The sequence below is a fragment of the Chelmon rostratus genome, chromosome 20 (genome assembly GCF_017976325.1).
Source record: "Chelmon rostratus isolate fCheRos1 chromosome 20, fCheRos1.pri, whole genome shotgun sequence".
Lineage (NCBI taxonomy): Eukaryota > Metazoa > Chordata > Actinopteri > Chaetodontiformes > Chaetodontidae > Chelmon > Chelmon rostratus.
In genome coordinates this window covers 22,615,890-22,637,186 of record NC_055677.1, presented here as the reverse complement: position 1 = coordinate 22,637,186, position 21,297 = coordinate 22,615,890, and positions in this window count along the sequence as shown.

Here is a 21,297-nt window from a genome sequence, read left to right as displayed (position 1 = left end):
AATGGGATCCTTTGTTTAAAACTTTGTGAATCCATGTGCACTGAAAGTGGCACAATTGTACATTTTTGAGATATGTCATGTAGTAATACAATGCCTCTAATACATCTTGTGTGTGGCCTGTGTAGTATCAAGTATCCCTTGACATCTGTTTTGTTTCATTGTTCCTTCACAGTGTGGGGAATAGAAAAGGAGCAGCAGACACATTTCGACAATTAAACATTTAATCAAAACAACATTGAATGAGACTGTTAACATAAAATCATTTATGGGCAACAAAATGGGCACATTTTAAATAAAGGCTTTAATCCTTCACATCCTTTTCCTCATCCTCTAAGTGGACCATCCGCTTCTCTGTCTTTAGCATTCTTACTCCTAAAGAGAAGGAAAACACGAGTCATCAGCCTTAAACCAAGAAACCATTTCATTATGATGATTGTCTGGGAGAAGCTTCCTATTTTTCAAGGTAAATGCAGCAGGATGTCAAATGATATCAAACTATGATTTAAACAACTTTTTTCCTGTGCAAGGAGGGGTTCTTAAGAGAATGTTGGCTGCATTCACTTCCAGTTTGACCTCTAAATAAAGTGGTTTAGATGCTGTGAATAAACTGCAGTATGAATAAACTGTTGCTTTGTTTTCAACTTGTCTGACTCTCTGGCTGCTCTGTTTCTTGCTCTGTTTGACTTGTTGCCATATTGCTGTGTTCCAAGGTCTGGAGTAGAGTCATCATCATGACATCACATGTGATCACCTGTGGGGAAAATTCCGTCGGTGAAATCGGAAGGACCCTGGGAAAACAGACAGAACTCCAGAAACAGACAACATCAGTTGTCTGTGAACACCAGACCAAAACCACTTACTACATCTGCTGGGAGGAGGTCAGGGGTCATCGTCCAGTGGAGGATAGAGAAAGATCATGGAGGATATTTATATCTTACACCTGATTTCTCCCCACTTCTCACCTGTTATCAAGTTTCCAAAGTTCCATCCATAGGTCATATGATGACAACAGAACCATCGTCATTAGCTGATGACAACCATAAGATGTAGTTGAAAGCTCCAGAAAACATGATATGCTGATTTAAGATTATTTTGTCCCATTATTAGACCCAAGTGGTGAAGAGGTTTCTATAATGAAAACAAAGTATTTATTTTAACCACGCTCTAACTAACAGAGACCTTGATGTGCCTAAAGATGAACTGTTGTAGTGACATATCAGAAAATACTCACATGAATCATTTTTGTAATGGTCATCTATGATTCGGAAAGTATTGTCCTGCCAGTAGTGTGAGATCAGAAAAAGCTCGTATTGGTTGTTTGTGTATATGACTATAGGTAATACAACAAAAACATGCTTTTTACAATTCAAAACTTACAATTCCTAAATAGCTTTAGAACCGAAACATTTTATTGCTTAACTTCCAGTTCATCAATTAAGGAAATCATGGTTAAGGCTTGTGTGGGTGGGCGTGTGTGCTGACCTGGTATATGTGGAGGAAAGTTAAGGACAGGTGTGTCTTTTCTGCGAGGTTTCTTCAGCAGGTCTTCCTGCTGATTCTCTGCACAAAGACCCTCGTCCTCATCGTCCTTCATCTCTGACTTTCTATCCACCAGGCTCTCCAGAACCTCCTGGTCTGTAACACAGACAGACAGACTGTTACATTCTCAACCACCTTCACCATACCAGACTCCATTGAAACAGACTTATACGAAACACCTTAGCTCTGTTTTCTGGTTACATATTTATACCTGTTACATGTGGATGAAAAGTGGTGCAAATAGTTCAGGGTGTTCATTCTGAAGGTTTCTGACCATGGAATAGCCCAGTCAAAAACAGCTAATGCTGTCTCGTTTTCTAAGAGGGCATCTGGCTCTTTTTTGTTCTAGAACACAGAAATTATCTGATGTGTTCTGTTCACCTATTGCATATTGGCCTACTTTTGTAGCTTTGCTCATCACATAGGACCTTTACTGTGATCTATTGGAAGAGAAAATACAGGTGAAAATTATTGCAAACTGATTTGCTCTTTGGTTAATTTAGGGATTTTTTTTCATTGAAAATTGGACTCTGGTTACATTATAATTTTGATTACCCTGTATTATTTGTGCCACTTATTGTGTTTCATTATCTGGTGCACAATGTGTTAAATAAGCAGATCACTGTACTTACAGTGTGTGCTCTCCTGTGTCATCAGTCGATGTTCAGGCTCCAGGGTCGACCTCATACAGCCAGTCGTCATCTCTGAGGCCCTCTGGGCTTTCTACACAGATCACATAACACACACACACACACACACACAATCACAATCACAATTCATTATTCATGAGTGGACTTTATGACACTAACAAAGCACTTCAGGGTTGTGTGTGTCAGTGAGACTACCTCACTGACAAATCTGCTTCACATTTTGACAAAACTAAAGAACATACACGTTTATCAACCCACCACATCCAAACAGCAGTTCTTTGTCTATAAGACACTGATTTTACATCTTTATATCTATACCTTGTCCAAATAATCTCACATTTGTTATAACATTTTGTCTCGTCAGAGTTTTGTTGCTAATCTTTTGTGATTTTCCAAATGGACAGGGATGACAGCCAGCAAGAGGAAAATTGAAGGAAACCAAATAACTAAAAAAGAAGCAAATGTAGTGAAGAATTTGCCTGCAAATAAATAAGAGGAAATGAAAGAACAAGAAAACAAAACTATGCAAAGTTTCAGCTAAAAGACAAATAAAAATAAAACATAGACAAAAACCAAGCAGCCATGATAAAGTGTGTTCTTACCTCAGTCAGCAGTGTCACACAGACAGACTGGAGCAGTGTGATCTGGGTTATGAAGCTTGGAGGAGGAGCATCCTCTCTCCTTTTCATCCATTATCTGCCACAGAAGCATCCCCCCCAGCTTCCTCCATCGAGGGTTATTTAACATTCAACGTACTGCTTCCTTTAGCATAGACCACAAACTCATTTGTTTTCATTTGCTTTCTAAATGACTCTCTTTTCAGCAGATAACAAGTGATATGTGAGCAGGTTTTTTTTGTTTTGAGAAGAATAGGGACCCAAATGCTGTAACTCAGACACAGAGGCAGGTATGAATGAGAAGCTCAGAAGTTTAATGATCTTTCAAATAATGTTAAGCTGTCAAATCTAAGAGGTCCAATCACAAGAGCAGACGAGCAGTCCAGAGGGGTCTGAGAGGGATTCCAGATCCAGTAACTCACGAGGCAGACAGACAGGGCATAGACTGGAGCACGAGCCAGGCACATGAGGACAGAGAACAAAAGTCAGGGAGGCAGACAGGCTGTCTTCCTGTTCAAGTAGTTTTCTGTAAATAACTGTGACAGGAGGCAAAACCACCATAAAATGCGCCACATGGATTTTAGTGTATCACATGGAGGGGGAAAAAACAAATCTGTCAATCATTAGTGCGCCTAAGAGGAGCAGAAACATCAGAAACATGCTCCCCCAATGACTGCATTTCTACTATCTCCCACCCATTTTCATAGTCACTCCACCAGTTGTCTCTCTTGCAGTAGCCTCTCTAAAAATCACAATATAAGTGATGTGCACATATCCTTCAAGAAATTCATATTTAAACTAAGGGCTTATTTTAGTTTTAGGATTCACTGTGTGTACCCTAAATGTAAGGGGTATGTGAACAGTGGTAAGGGTGGTGTGACAGCCCAGGCTGGACCACTGGAAAACATAAAAAAAAATATTTTCAAATCACAATTTTGAATCTTTGGACTCTTTGTTGATGAGAACAATAACAAAGTGAATCCAGGTAAAATACATTCTCCATTAAAATCCATCACACCCTCTTTGTGTCATTAGGTATATACTATTCACAACAGATGATATGTAGGTACATTGTTTAATTTTACATTTTGTAATGTATTAAGAAGCATTAAGAAAATAAAAACACTGAAATGTTTTATATTGCACGAGTATTTAACTGTCTAATATGCAGTGACATTGTGAAATGAACAGGAACAACAGATTCTTTCCGGTCATGTTCTTTCTCTTGCAGATGAGTCATATAAGCTCTATTCCATACAAATAAAACACTTGATGCTCCAATCCAGCCGAAGCCTTTTGTACTCAGGTAATTGGCACATCCTACTCAGAAGTGAATGCTGCTCTTCATCTGAGTTATTGTTGTTATTGTTAATGTTCCTGCTGGCGACAGCCTCAATGTGTGACAATAAAATTCACAGAGAGCGTGAACACACACACAAAAAAAAACATGTTTCACTGATTTAAGGTTTATTGTGGTGGTATTATTCATATTCATATTTGAAGCATTGTGCATTCACTGAGCAGAAACCTGGTGTTTAATAACATCTTCATTAACTCACTCATACTTCTTATTGTTAATAAGCATTTAAAGAGGCCATATTGCACTCAACAGGTTTACATGCTTTAGTGTTCATCATGTCCATTGCTGCAATACTTATTTTCTCTCCGTCTGAAAACACTCCATTTTACTTCCAGTCCTCCTTTAGGCCATGCTCCCAAGTCTGCTCTGATTGGTCAGTACACATGGGAGTAAGGAGACTCTGCTCACTTTGTTTCCATGTTGGAGCATGAATCTGATCTGTATCTTCTTAGGCTTTGTAATGGTCTTTGGTCACAAAAGACAACATGAAAAAACAATTATGGCATCAAATCTCACATGAAGTTGGCTTCAAATTAGGCTTAATGTTTACACCAGGGGTTCTCAAACTTATTACTCAAAGGTCCACATCTGATCTCAAGTTCAGGGGTCTGGAACGATTAACAATAAGCCAAATAACATTTAATCAATAAATTAATATTATAGTGACTTGTTCTTAACAAAACAACAAAACAAACCTAAGCCACTGAGGGGCTGCTGCTACCTGCTGGAACTAGTAGTTGGCGCGTCCGTCGTCTTCCGGGTCCAATGAATCCAACACTCGTTTGCAATCATCAACATTTATTTATAGATTTACGTTCTTGACACTATGCGCCGATACTGAACTGTGCATACAAACAAAAAGGCTCACATAATTTGTCACAACGCATAAACAAAGGCGACAAACACAATCCGACGTGACATGGCGTGGCGTGGCGTGGCGTGGCGTGGCGTGACGTGACGTGACGTGACGTGACGGTCAAAAAACTGTTTGCTCTCTCTCATTCAGCAGCACACCTGCTGAGTAATTACCTCTTACTCTATTTAATCATTTCTGCCCCCCACAGTGCAGAGCGCCCCCTACTGTGGCTTCCAGACAATAAACAAAAAATAAACACAAATACACATAACCAAGTGCATTTACACTAGTTTTAGAAATTGTGTACTAGAGAAAGGATTTAGGAGCTGTAACAAATTTCCAGGTGATGTGTGAACTCAGCAGCAACAACACACAACAGTCTCTCTATAGCAGTTAACATTGACCGGTGGTCAATGATGGACCACACTCATCTGGGGATAGGATCGTTGTGAATGATCTACACTGTATATTCAATGTCACTAAATATTTATTAATCAATAGAAAATTATTTTAAAATAGGAAATGTTGCACTTCATGACGTATTTTAGTCCATTTATAACACAAGGTGGCATGTGTCCTCAACAGCGTTTTGTCCAAAGGCTGGATTTTATAGGTCTAATTAGCTGACAATTGCTTAATATTTTCACTTTCTCATAAATTAATGTTATTTTTATGAGTCTATATCAGTGTGGCAAGCAGTCAAAAGGAGTAGCATTAAAATGTATGCAAACTTTTGCAGTTGTGGAGACATTCTGTCACATTTCCACCAAAAAACTAATCTGCTGTGTCTATACCCAGATGGAGCAATTAAATGAAGATTTGTGTTGGTTGTTGGAGGTAACAACAAAAAAATTTAATGCTTTGCTTATAACGTTACCTTCCACGTCTTCCTATAGTAGGGGCAGACCACAAGGTGGCCAGGATGGTCACAGAGACAGTGGATGGTCACCGAGCTGTAGGTGGTGCTGTGTTACATAGTGACATAGACAAGTAACTGAAGAAAAGGCTGTACTACTGACAAGATGTTTCAAGCAGTTCTGGAGCAGAGTTTTCTTTGGGAGAAAATAGCTTCCTTTGGCATGAACTTTGGGCTTCATAAGTTGGGAGATGATTCACATGTACAAAAAGGCTCACACACTAAAGGAAAAGGAAAAACACAAAGTATAATATGGTCTTCTAATAATTTAAAAACAGCCCATCCTGTGTCACATCTCCTGCAGCTTATAGAGGTTGTAGTCCCAGCATTGTTAACAAGCCAGTTTTACTTTTGAGTCAAATGTGAAACATGTATTACAAAATGTGATGAATGCCAAGTAAAAGCTAAAAGTGTAAATCTGAAAAGGTATGGCATATCCAAGAGTGAACGGAAAATTTCAGGTTCTCGTCAGTCAGATGCAGTCTCAGGCAGCAGCCCTGACACCTGAAACACAGGATGATAGCAAACAGGTTCATTGGTAACATCTGATAATGTCATGATTGAGCCTGGTTCTGTTGGAGGTTTTTGCCTGTTAAAAGATTTTTTTCCTTGCTGCTGGACTGAGGGCTCAGAACAGACGTTTTAAGGCTTAAAATAAATCAAGTCTTTATTTTTGTCAAATTATTGAACGTAGATTATAAAGAGCAAAGAGCAAAATGGCTCAAACTGGCCTCACACTGCAGACCAGTCTGAAAAACATTTGTAAAACCAGCCCCAGTGTTTCAGCACCAGCGACAATCAGATCGAGCTAAAAATACTAAATTGTCTTCTGGATCGCTCTTTGCTAATAAAAAAGACTGAGGAGAGAGTAAAAGTTCAATAAAAGATTTGAATCCCTTGACTGAACCATTGCGTCCTGACTGAAAATTTTACCTATTGCTACATTCAAGCATTACCATCTGCTGAGTGTGTCAGCCTGCTCACAATCTAGTTTTATTTAAAGCAGCTGGTGTTGTAAGAATGTGCAGACCTCACATATATTCAGAGTTCAAATGAATTTCTAGGGTGATGTGGGGATGATATATGATCGATAACATGGGACCATGTGTCTGCATGACTTTAAAATTCCTATCAAAAATCATATTTGCATATGCATCTCTTTGTCATTGTGTCAGATACATGTTTGTATTATGTTTGGTAAAAGTTTTTTTTAATGAGCCTTCTTGACTGGGAAAAAAGATGAAACTGAATTATGAGTGGACTGTTCAACAATGATTAAATCATTGCTGTTAAAACCCAAGAGCCAAAAAGTCACAGGCTGATTAGGGCAGTTGTTGCTAACTCACCGTTTATTCCAATGAGTCTGTATTCACAGAATGACGCAAAGACTCCTTCAGCTGGAAAACAGGACACACAGGATTCAGCATTTACATACTAGTATGACTTCAGATACATACATCTGTAAAATGTGAAACAATGATAGAAATTATGTGTATAGTTGCTGTCATCTAGCATGAAATTCTGCATATCCTGCACTCAACAGTAAAACACGTTCTCTATGTTTTCCAGTTCATCTGCATATTTTAATGAACATTCCTTTAATTCTGTTACCTCTTCTATGCTTGCACTATATGACCCCAGGTATGGCATGCAGTGTCATTTTCTTAATTATGACCCCAGTAACAGTAAGAGCTATGCTATATGAAACTACTGTCTAAATATAAGGATGTGCATTGTTTGGCAAACTCTTCCATCACTGCATGAAAAGTAGCTGTTGTGGTTATTGATTTCCATATTTGGCAGACAAGTAGAACATCTTGTTTCAGTGAGAGGACATGCTAATAACCAGGTTAACACACCCTCTGCCTGCTTAGCTTCAGGGTTGACTGCATATAGCTTCATACAATGCACACTGACAGGTAAGAGGGCATAGTGGGAAGAGGTGTCTGAGCAAGGGGAAACCAATTCACCTGTTAATATAAAAGCTATTACTTTTGACCAACTACACAGAACACTATCACAAACTTGTCATCCACTTAAATTAAATGTGGTGTATTTTTAGTTTCCACCAGTTGCTGCAGGCATGAGAGTTCTGCAGTAAACAGCGATACTGTGAATCCAGTGAAGCCAAAGAAATAGAAGAATATATGCAATATATGCATATTTGAAGCTGTTTGTTTAGACCTAAGTACATAAAAAGTGTGAGTGTTGTACTGAGTGTAATACAGCTCACACCTGAGGAGGTCTATTTCAGTTACATATATAAAACTATACCTTCTAGCAAATTGTAAAAGCAATTCTGTGTATATTTACTATTGTGTTATTTGGATTATTTAATATAGAGCACCCCTGACAATGAAAGATTTATTTTTGGTTATATAAGTAATTATTTTACTTAGAGTCCACTTGCATTAGTTGTTGTCCCATTAAAGCATATGACGTGATGTCAATGTGATGTGATGTTCTTACTCTCTGAAGGAAGCCCACTATGTCCAGTTTGCCTGGCTGAGTGGGAGAGCAGCCCAGGCCTTCACAGATGCTCTCTGATCCAGGAGGTGACTGTCTAGGGGAGTCCACATTCCAAGTGCTCCAGGAGGAGATGTGGCCACTCTGCATTTCAGCTGGAGGGATCCAGGGCAGCAGACAGCACTGAGTGGCTACTGTCCTGTTGTGGGTGGGGCTCAGTGATGTGGGCAGAGTCCCAGGTAGAAAGACTCTGAGTTGAGAGCAGAGCAGGGACTGCTCATCCAACAGTCTGTGCATCTTCTACTCAAAAACAAAGAATTATGATTAGAAAACATGCCATAAAACACATCACTGGCAAAATAACAGCACTACTTTACTTATATAGAACAGAAAAAATGAAAATATGTTAAATATAATTTTAATACCCCCCCCCCCCAAATTTTATACAATATACAAAAAAGACATTCACCAAAAATAAAATAAAAAATAAAGTGAAGCTGGAGTGTGCTGGTGGTTGACTGATTAAGACCCTTACCATTTAATTGAGAATTTAAGTTGCCCCCTCTCTCTCCGACCTTCCCCGTCTCTCTGTAGTGTACTACCAAATACAAACCTGATTCCAAAAAAAGGTTGGCACACATCCCATGTGGTAATATCCTGTCTATAATTATGTGTGTCAGAACGTGGTGAACCTTGCCTCATCCTTGCTCGTGAATGATTTAAAACTCTGGTCTTGTTTGCTGGATCAGTGGAATAATGCAAGGTGTTTTGTATAATAATCTGTTTCATTCTTCCTACTCTCTGAAGTTTTCTACTGATGCCATGCCCTCTATCGGATATATAAGGTATTTTCAAGGTCAGTGGTTCACCAGCAAATGGCCTCTCTCCTTCTCCAAGCTCAATTCCTCCTCCTACTGTCAGTCTTGAGATTTGATTGTTGTTTCTCTCCCCATGTTGTCTTTCTCTTGGATTGTTCTCTTCTATTAGCTTTTGGGGTTTTTAAGAAGTAGGGAATTTTGATACTTCTTTGAATTGATTTGATCCAGCTAATAACATGACCTTTTTAGAATTAACTTTTCACCCAAATTTCATTAGTCTCTGCCTTAAACTTTCTAAAACTGGAGGCACATGCATCATAATCATTGCTCGCACCGATTCTCAATTCTGTAAATCTACAGTATCTGTAAATCCTAGAAAACAGGGTCTGAGTGAATGTGTTGATTTGACTGAGTATTTTACCATTTTCAAGCTATCATCATAGTTATGGGCCAGCTCATTCAACTGCTGCTCCAGCTCTGCAGCCTCCTGTTTCACCGCTCGCCTCAGCTCTTCAATGTCTCGAACCTTCTCCCTACACACACACACACACACACACACACACACACACACACAAACATACTCTTACATTATAAACACATTATACATTATCTGCTAGTGTCCCTTATCAAACAAATCTTAAATATCACACATATTATTGTTTTAGCTCACTGATGATGTTCACTATTGATTAAATGAAAACTGTTCACAGCTGAGTTTCAAAAAATTGAGAGATGGGAGATTTTTGGCGTAGCAGGTGCTATTGGTTCACAAGGAAATTTGTCTCTTTTGTTTCTGAGGAAAAGGTATCATTGCCCTGCTCTAATACCTGTGATGGAGACTTCATGCACATTATAAATAGTGTCAGAATGGTTCAACCATAAAATGCTGACACTAAGTGGAAGCTGCAGCCTGTACATGTCAGGTAAACCGAGTATGCACCTGTCCTGGTCAGAGAGGACACTGTAAACTGCAGCCTGGTCTTCAGAAAGCTGCTCCTCCATGTTGCTGAGCACAGAGCAAAACTGCTGCAGACAGAGCATCATCTCTTCCAACTCATCCAGAGAGTACTGTGGAGAAATACAAGTGCAGACTTGGAGTGTGGTTTTAATCTAGTTAACAAATGCATAAAGGGCTTTTTATATGCAACAAGACAATGACATATTTTGTTTTCAATTGCAGAGCTGCAAAAGGAAAAATGGTGCACATACATCTTCAGTGGAGGAAAGTAACTACAAGCATTCACTTAGGTAGTCTACTTTAGGACAGTTTTGAGGTTCTTGTTCTTAACTTGAGCATTTTTATATTTAATGCAACTTTATACTTATAGTCAACTACATACATATTGAGTATCAAAACAGAAGTCTTCATGTTTGATTGTGTCTTTAACCACCTGCCACTCCTGAATAGACAGTCGCAACAAGCTAGACAAACCCTTGCACCAGCTGTTTCCCTTCAAACCACAGCAGTGTGGACAAGATCTTCATGAGTTCAAACATGGATAACCACAATTGTAACCTTGTTTAATACTGTTCATTTTACATGGATTTGTTTGAGAATGTTTTTGCATTTACATTTAATTGCTGTATTTAGTAAAGCCTGAAGTCTTATGGTTTTGGTTTGGTTGGTTGAGTCTGAGTAGTTATTGCCTGTTTATGTTGAAGGTTTTTTTGTTTCACTTCCTGTGTGTTTTCCCACTATTTTGAATGTTGTTTAGTTTCACCTGTCCCTCATTCGCCTTCCCTCCATAGCACATTGAAGTCTATGTTTTACCCTCCACCCTGCAGGTTCATCTTTTTACCTTGTGCGTCTATCGTTCCAACCCTGCCAATGTTTTCCTTTATTTTTACCATGAACTGTATTAGCTCTGTGTTGCACATACTGTACATCCTTTCTGCATCTAACATCAAGGCTCCTTGATATCCAGCTCCCTGGACCTTACTCTGGAGCCAGACTGCACCCAGGCTACTAGCAGTGAACCTGTTGACCTGTCAGCTAGCATGAGAACCAACCAGTTCTCTGCCTGATCCTGTTTTTGAGCTACCCTCTTGGAAGCTGTCCAGTAAGAGGCGTGGTTCCCGGGAACAAGCTAAACCTCAGTCCAACACTTGTTCTTTTAAATCAAGGCTTCAAACTGTGAGCTGCAAGCCACTTTTAAAGTTCAGATGGGATTATTTCCACGACTGCAGGGCAAAAGCCACTTTAAACTTTTACAGTTGTAAAAGCGCTGTTTGTTCTTATTTGTTCTTCTCTGATTATAAACATCCAGATCCACTACTGCAGGGAAAAGGTTCACTTAAACTCTTACAGCTGTTATGTCTTTTTTGCTGTTATTATTATTATTATTATCATTATTATTATCATTATTATTATTATTATTATTATTATTATTATTATTATTATTATTATTATTGTTATTATTATTTTGCTCCGTTGTTGCTTATTTGCACCGTATTCCTGTATTTCAATATAAATTCTCCACACAGTTTGGGTGTCATTTATGGATGTTAATGAATTATATTGATTTAAATAGAAAAACTAAAGAATGGGGAGAGGAAGACTTGATGGCCTGTCATGAAGAGAGCTCGACAGGCTCCAAATGTAAATGAGACATTCATATGATAATATGAGCCTGGCTTTGAAAGGCCTCCATCTCAAGAACTATGGTAACATGACAACAAATATCCTGCTGCAAACATCAGGACTCATTAGAAGATGGACTCTTTGTGGCTCACGGCTCACTCCTGCTTCTCACATACAATAAAAAATCAAGCAGATGACACAGTTTTATTGACCAAAATGTAGCTTATGGGCTTTGTTGTTCATTTATACTTTGTATTCAAAATAACATTAAGCCTATACAGAATTTGTTTTTTATTCATTCCATATCACCAATATTCGCCCCCACCACAAGAAAGCTCTGGTTGCACAGCACTTGTGCCACATGATTTAATAATGTCAGTAGTTCAGGGGTGTTCAGCTTTGCACACCTAAACTCACTACATCACTGTGTCTTGGGATGTGATTTGAATCACGGTCTATGAAAAATATATACTGTACTGCTTACAATAAGGGATTCTTTTTCACTGTGAGAGTGGTCAAATTCTAAGCTTATTTGAGGGTCTTTGTGAAAACGAAAGAAAGAAAGCATCTTGCCTGTTGCTGTGATTGTATGTATTACTGTGTTTGTCTGCTTTTTTTCTCTGATTAGTGTTTGGTGTCTCCAGACCGTGACCAGCTGCTTAGTTCAATGCTTGGTCAAAATAAGGATGGCTGGCTGTCCTAAACATATGCTATATTTGGCATCTTGAAATCTGATACAAAAGACAGGGAAATATTAAACATTGTTTATTCACGGGGAAACCACGTCTGCTGTCTGTAGAAAAAGTCTGGGGGATGGTTTGAGAAATAACTTCACTTCATTCAGAGCATGCCTTCTGTATTTTCAAGGTGTGAATTCAGGATTCCCCTTCTATGAGCTCATACTGCACCATGACATGCATTGATGGTCACTGGTAGCGTCTCTGCTATCACACAGTACTGTTGTCTTTAACCCTGATTGTTTATTTTGCCAGACAACTTCATGATCATAAAATAGAGATTTGACAGATGTTTCAGGCCACATTTAGGGAATTTAGATCTTTTAAAAGATAACCTTTTTGTAGATTTAACCAGACATTGATGGGTTTAGCACTACAGCCTCAACATCCACAATCTGTAACAACATATCCCCTTGTTCCACTAATGGCCTATCAGTGTGAACTTCACAGGTAGTGGAAGGCCCAGCCACAGCAAAGCAGGCACACACACATGAATCCCTTACTCGGTTAGTTGTGCAAACTATAAATAGCATATAGGCTAATTTATAGTTTTTTTATATGCAAAATATCAGTCTTTTAGTTCTTCATCATTCATTTCATAATGAAGTTAACAAAAAATGGGGTTTGGAGAAGCACACATAGTCAGTAACTCCTTTTTCCTGGTGTCTGCCACAAGATTAGATTAGTAGAGTAAAGAGGACAGTCTTCTGTTACCTCTAACATGTGATCACTCACTTTAATTGTTGATATAGCTGATCACACAGCTATTGTCATTAGCAGTGCAGCGCAAACAACAATCATCAATCAATTCTGTACTTGCCTGGAGTCCACCTTTACCTTTAGTGTAGGCTATTGAAGTGAGTTAAATGTTTTACACAAAATGTGTAACATAATTACAATACAACATAATTTTCAGCAAAATTGTATTACCTTTCAGCATCAGTTTACATAGACCAGTGATTCTTAACCATAGGGCCGCGGCCCAAACTTGCGCCGCCTCGAGGGCCGCAAAAAACTTTCAGTTTTGCACCTGTGGGCCGCAAAGGCCGCGGGACTGCATAGGCCAGTGTTTTTCAACCGCTGTGATATTGTCAGGTGTGCCGTGGGAAATTATCAATTTGTGTGCCTGTGCGGTCTAGCGCCTGGCAGAGTAATCATGTCGTAGCAGCCTACTCTTCCATACCAGTAGGTGGCAGCAGCAGGTAGCTAATTGCCTTGTCCTTGGAGACAAGCGAATTAGAGACGCATGGATGCAGCGGCAGGTGGCGTTGACGGTGGCATTGTGGATAGCAGGACGACGGTGAAAGTGATGGATAAGTTTTGGAAGAGGAAAAATGCTGACTCTGAACTGGACCCTGGACAAAATCCAGACCCAGATGAAGGCCCTAGTATGAGTGGAGGTCAAAAGAAAGCAAAGACGGTGACGTCCAGCAAAGTATCTGGCGCGAGGCAATACAACGAAAGCTATTTTTCATTTGCATTTACTTTTACCGGAGATGCAACGGCACCGACTCTGTTGTGCTTGGTATGTGATGAAAAGCTCTGCAGTGCTATGGTCCCAAGTAAGCTTAAACGCCATCTCCAAACGACCACCCTTCACTTCAAAACAAAAATGTGGAGTATTTTGTTCGCGTGCGTGAACACACGGAGAAACAGGCAACTTTCATGAGAAAAACTGCAAAGGTAAACGAGAGAGCCCTTAAAGCTTACTACCATGTCGCTGAACTTGTGGCTAAATCAAAAAAGTCCCACACTATGGCAGAGCAATTAATACTTCCTGCTTGCAAAGCCAAGGTAAATGAGATGCTCGGACCCGAAGCAGGTCCAGGTTTCACACTGAGTGAGTATAAATATGAAAGATTATATTTTTTTGTGTTTATTAGATTCATATTTTTAATTCAAGATGTTATAATGTAACGTCATTCTTCAATATTAAACAAAAAGCTAATATTAACAACATAACACTTATATTGTTAATAAATGGGTTTTTTTTCACATTTTCAGCTGGTGGTGTGCCGTGGGATTTTTTCAATGAAAGAAACGTGCCTTGGCTCAAAAAAGGTTGAAAAACACTGGCATAGGCTATCAACTGAGGACACCAGAGAGATGTTCTGCTCAGTTACAATGCAACCTTCGACCTTATGTTGGCGGTAATGCTGCAATAGGCCAGACAGAGAAGAAGACTGTCTTCTTCTACGCTAGTTGTCAGAGACGTAAAAGTAAGTTTTTGAAAACTGAAAAATTACGAACATCGTGCCGACCCCCCACAAAAGAGTAAATTTGTGCGTCGGTACAATCCTGACTTTATAAAATACTGCTTCGTAAACGGAGGTACTGAGGCAGTGCCCAGAGCCCAGGGTGCGGATTGTGGGCTAACGCTGTCAAATGAGGCACTAAAGCCCTCAAAACTACAGCGGCATCTGCAGACCAAACACCCGTCGCTCGTGGGAAAGCCAGTGGAATTTTTAAAAAGGAAAGAAAGTGGGCTGCAGATGCAGAAAAGGTCGGTCGTGTCACTGACTGGCAGCTCCAAATGCGCGTAGCCAGACGTGTGGCACAGAGCAAGAAGGCGTTCACCATTGCGGAGGAGTAGGTTTTGCCTGCCGCTGTTGATATGTGCCGTGAGATGATCGGAGAGGCCGCTGTCCCACTGTCAAACGACACTGTGAGTCACCGCATCGCTGACATGGCCTCAGACATACAGCATCAACTACTTGAAAGAAGAATAAGTAGCCAGTTTTTCTCTTTACAACTGGACGAGTCAACGGATGTCACGAAAGCTGCACTGCTGCTGGTTTTTGTTCGCTATCGCTGGGACAGTACTACTAGTAGTTTTTATTAATTAATTGTTTTATATTTATATTATTTATTTATTCATTTATTATTATTATTCTTTTTATTTTATTATAAGTAAACAATATTGGTGTGCAGGTCTACATACACATGTCTAATAAAAGTCTTTGTGATGATCCCATTGTATCATGTCATTTTATTTGACAAGGTTTTTGCTTGTTAAACTGTAAGTGGATTTGGTTTATTATTGAATACAAATCAAACTGTGAGTAAGGTAATTAAACCTATACAGTGTAAATATTTTATGGGCCCTGGGCCACTTTGTACTCTAAAAATTGGGCCTCAACGTCAAAAAGGTTAAGAACCCCTGACATAGACTGTGGTAAATGTAAAAACACACTTGAATTACATTTAGTAAATCATTAAAGAGAGGGAGATAAGGTCTAGTTTTGCCCACAGCCTATTTGGTTTTACACACACTGTTCTGTGCAGAAACTGCTGTGATAATAGTTTAGTTGAGGAAGAACAAATTAAGTGTGTCATTTCAAATCACTCATGGATTTCAACACTGTAAACAGCCACAGTTCTTCTAATTTAAATTCACACGTTAGCATAAAAAGCTGACAAAATGTGATGCTGACCTTTAATGATATGTTAGGGCTACTTTTTACATTTGATTCTAGTATTCTGCTTTCTGCTGAAATGGAAAACAAATGATAGGAGCTGCTTTATGTGAGTAAAACACAGAGATTCAACCATTAATAACTAAACCTACAAAATACCCACATCCATTGTTTTACAAAACTGCAAAAAAAGCAATATTTTGATTTGGTTTTGTTTGATAAATGTCACTAGGGAAAGCTGAAATAAAATATAATTGCATGGTCAGAAAAAAATAAAAGACCCTCCCCTCTCAACAAAAAAGTCAACTCAGGAGAAGGCTTCAGAGACAGCCTGGTACTCCCTGTCCCTCCTGTTGTCTGTGATCACTGATACTTGTTAGGGTCTGAAGTTCCCCCTCCTTTTGTCCTCTTGTGCCTCTGTGTTTCCCTGTCTCTTGTCTGTCTTGTGTGTGTGTGTTTTTACTGCAGGGCGTAGCTGGCAGGTCTGGTCCAGTCTCTTCCTCTCCTGATACCAATTATTCAATCAAGACCCATCTGCTGACACAGTATAAAAGCTCTGGCCTTCCAGCCAGTATTCATTGAATCACCTGTTCACCTTTGTGGCAACACTGAGACTCCTGAGATCTGCCTGGCAGACAATGTGGCAAGTAAGAATAGATAGAAATAGATCTGATCATGGCTAAAAATACTGCATGTTAACCAGTAGTAATTGCAAACTGCTGGCAGCTGATCAAGTCTATATTTTATGACAAAGACATCCTCTGACAAAACCAAAATAGAAACCTGTTAATGACAGCAGCTGTGCAATATATCGACATTGAAAATGACTGATTACAGAGAAGTTGTCTTGCCTGTTTAATATTTCAACAACTTCTTCAGACATCTTTGGCTAAATATCTACAGGCCTGTGTGAAACAGATTACTCCAGCACAGCCTCTGTATATGAAAAACAGTAAGATAATTCACGAGCTGCCTTGGGACTCCTCACTGCATACATATACGGTAGTGATGAGAGAGGGAATTTGCTATGCCTGGTGGAAGAAAAGAGAACAGAGGAGGACAGTTGAATTTTATGAGGCTGGAGACTGCTTTGCAACCCTGTAGAGAGCCGCAACCACACTGTGGTGGAAAAGTTTTGCTTTCAAGTGCTACCACTGCAGCTGTTCTCACTTCTGTATTTCTTGGTTCTAAGTATAACTCCAGATGTTATTATTATTTTTGTCATGATCATGACATTATCAGAGAAAATAGACAAAAATACAAGTTAATGATAGCAGCTGTGATGTCAGATCAGCTACACTGACATTGAAAATGAGTGACCAGGGATACAGTTAGAAGCAAAAAAGGTTGTCATATTCCTGCACAGCCACAAAGGATATGGTATGTCTGACTGAGCTCCAAGCATATATGCATGCTGTAAAACAGTAATACTATAGTATAAATGCAACTCCAATTCTAAAACATTGTCACTCAACATTGAGACCTGACAGACCTGTGACTTAACTGGATCACAAGCAGAAGATGATACATTGGGAAGCTATCGATGTTTGACATGATTTTCGTGCTTGATTGAATAGATAAAGTGAAATACGGACACAGTATGGAGCGTGCAGTGTTACTTACAGGAGTGTTTCCTAAAGTGTGTTGCTTGTTGTAACTCTTCTGAGTGCACCGGCTGCACTGATGGTCACAGGCACAGTAGCATGCTACGGTGGATGTCTGGTTGCCCTCCCAAAGATGCTTCTCATCTTCATTTCCCTTCCTGTCCACCTCTTCCTCCTCATCAAACACCAGCCCTTTATCCATAGAGGCTGATACAGTATGGCAATTTCTAGCCATTCCAGGGAGACAGTCATGTGACTGGCCATCATTTGACAGCAGAGGGAAAGATGGAGATGAAGAGAAGATCAGTGTACGTCTTTTTTCAATTTCTGAGGCACTTGCAGATACAGTTACTTTGTTGGCAACTGTACGAAGAGCCCCATGTGATAACTGCTTGTTGAGAGTGTTTTGCTGAATCTGTCGGTCAGTCCATGACTGGACTGCACGGAAAGGGGTGGAAGTGTCCAAAGGGAGAACAGCTGGCAGGTGGGAGCATTTTGAGGCAGTCATGTAGGGAATATCCTTCCTGTGGACAATATGAGAAGATAGCGATGAAGACATCTGGACAGAAACAGAGCGGCTTGATGGCTTTAGGTCTGGTATTGTAGATGGGCATGGAAAGGGGGGTAGAATCAAGGAGGAGGGTGAATCAGGGGAAGCAGTTGCTTTTCTTGAGGTCTGATCAGTTTCCATTGTCGTTGAGGGTGACACAGATGAAGGTATAGCTCTGCCTGTGGATGAAAATGAATCAGACCTCTTGGTGAAAGACAGTTTTCCAGGGGATCCATGTGAGGCTTCAAAGCTGTTCGACTCTTCAAGCACAGAGGTTGGATTGGAAACCTGGATGGGTTCTGCCCAGTAGACTCGCCCTTCAGTCTCAAGCTGCTGAAAAAAGGCATCCACATCTCCATTTTCACTTTCTGAGCCATCTACTGAGGTTTGAAATACCACATCTAAGCTGTCAATCTCAATAAGATCATTTGGTTCAACCTCAGTTGTGCTCTGTACCTCTGGAAGGCCATCATTTAAAACTAAAGAACTGAGTGATTCACTATCTGTGCCATTAATTTCCATTTGACAGACTTTTCCTAATTCTTCTGGTTTGGTTTCAGTTGAAAGCTTATGCAAACTACAGAAAAGGACCTGTGGATCTATTTTTGTTTGGTTACATACTTTGTTAGATACTAATCTAGAACCTCCTGACAGACCAGCAGAACTAACTGTATCTGAATTGTAAACAACAGCTTCTTGAGTCTGCACAGTGTCAGTATGTCTCTCATGCTCTACATCTCCCTTTCTATTCATCTTAAGGGTATCCTCTGAGTTTAAAGGAAGATGATCCATCTTAACATGAATAATATTATGGATAGGAGAGGCTGAAGTGCAGTCTATGTTATCATCATCTACAAGACCATCGGCATCATGCGATTGTGATGGCACGGTAGACTGACAAACTGGACTGGAACAGTTAGGAGACAGGCAGAGCAGTGTGGCACAACCATCCTGAAACTTAGAGGAGTCCAGAATGAGAGAGGGTGGAGCTAAGGGAATGTCCTTGTCCAACAGAAAGGAGAGAGAGGAGGGTGTTTCTTCCTCTTTCTTGTTTGTATTGGTCAGTGGATCTGGACTCTGTGAGAGGGACTGAATTAGTGGGGGAGATGCTAAAAAGGATGGAGAGTGACGATCAGGAGCAGCATCGGGAGGTAAATAGGGGTAGGACGGGAGCAGAAATGATAAGCCATCAGCAGAGAGGGAGTTTTCATGAAAAGCCACCTCAGTCCATTCTGAGTCAGACATACCAATCGAGGCACAACATGTATGATCCAAATTTGGAGAAGGAATTGGGGCACGAGAAGGGTCACTTGAAAAGTTAGAGCATGCTGTCTCTTCAGGATCATGAGAAAGAATAGAAAGGTGGGGGGATAGTGCATCCTTGTCCTCAGATTTGATCTTCTCTGACCCTCCAGTCAGTGTGGCAGATTGCATGGGAGAAGATATGTCGGAGAGGAAGGTAAAGGAGGCAGGAGAGGGGATCGCTGGAGATTGGAAGTGAATTACGTTCTGTTGCTCAGATGAGGAAGACCAAGGACAAAGGTTCTCACATAGCAGTGCTGGAAAGAGCGCAGGTGGAAACTGTTCCTGAGTCAGTGGTTTCTCTGTCTCTGAAATTTGCATGTCAGATTTTGGGAGATGCAATGAGACAGGATATTGGGCAGGGTCAAAACATAATGAATTTCCTCGTGTAGGACAGGGTGAGGAAAGGAGAGATTCGTCAGCACCAGGTGAGGCCTGAGATGAGGAGAGCAGGAGAGATGGTGAGGTGTGAAATAATGGGGAGCCTGGCCTCTCACTGCTCTGGCTGTCAGTGCTGCCGCCTGACAGGCCCAACAGACCCTGCAATCAAACAGACAATGCAGACAGTCAAACACCCACATGTTAACTGTTTTTTATACACTGTATATACTATACATTGCATTCTAGTGACTTAGCACATTGTGTCATCGAGTCAGTGTGAGTGATTAAAGGGAGAGGGAATGATTTAGCATTGCACTCCCATAAAGTTAGGAGCTTGCGAGAGGAGTGAGTATGCATTAGTAAATGAGGAGACCTTGATGTGATCAGATCCTGGTGATTCCTGCTGAGACAAGGAGGGGATGAAGAGCTCCTCCAGAAAACCACTGCTGTCTGAGTGGCAGCTGTTGGTCCGCATCTCACCCTGCACTGCTCACATACACAAGAAAGGGAAGACAGGACAGTGCATTACAAACAGAAATTAACAACATCCAGTGTATTCTTTTCAAGGGATACATGAGAAGACATCAGTTTGTCTGTAATGAGTACAGAGATTGTGTTGAGCTTAGGAAAAAGTCTGGAAGCAGAGAGAAACTGCTTGACTCATCTAACTTCACTGCAGGCTCATACTGAATTTGTCATTCTCTTAAATTGTTTTGTACATTATACTGTAGTCCCTGCACCTGAGGGAGAGAGAAAGGACCAACAACAGAAGCTTCTTCTATCACACATAAATAATACATTTGAAAAAAAAAAAAAAAGACAGTGCACACATGGTGGTGAAAATTCACATCCTTAACATCTTGCCCTGACAGGAAACCCGTGACATACAGTACAACCACATATGATCCCAAAATGAAAATGACAAAAGCCTTTGACGACCCACTGCATTTTTGCATGAAGGTAGATAGTCCCATGATGCTGACACTGTATCCAAATGATTTAGAAGTTCTTGTGCCCACGAATTGCACTTTATGTTTATACACTCTATGACCCACCTAAGTTTACTGCTCCTCCTGTGTAGCTCGGTGTGACACAACTTTCATCAAAACTGTCAATCTGTAATGAGATTTGAAATGAGACAAAATTAAAGGTGACGTACGCCTTTTCTGCAAATAAACAAGGTCCCCAGTGGTGTTCACGAAATGTCTGTGACAAACTTTGGTCGAAATACCACAAGGACCAAGCACCACATCCCCCTGCTGTCTCTGTCTGAACAGTCCTGTTCAGAGTGGGTGCTTTGAGTGCCTCTTCCTTTAAATGAGAATGAGCCATTGCTCCCTCTTCCACGGGGTGTGCCAACGCTACCTTGGCAACAACGAGAGGAAGATGGCTCCAGATCAGACCGTGAGCAAGAACATTCTCCAGAATATATATATATATATATAGACACATATAGTATTTAAATAAATTCAAGTAACAGTTAAGTCAGCAAGGGGTGTAGGTT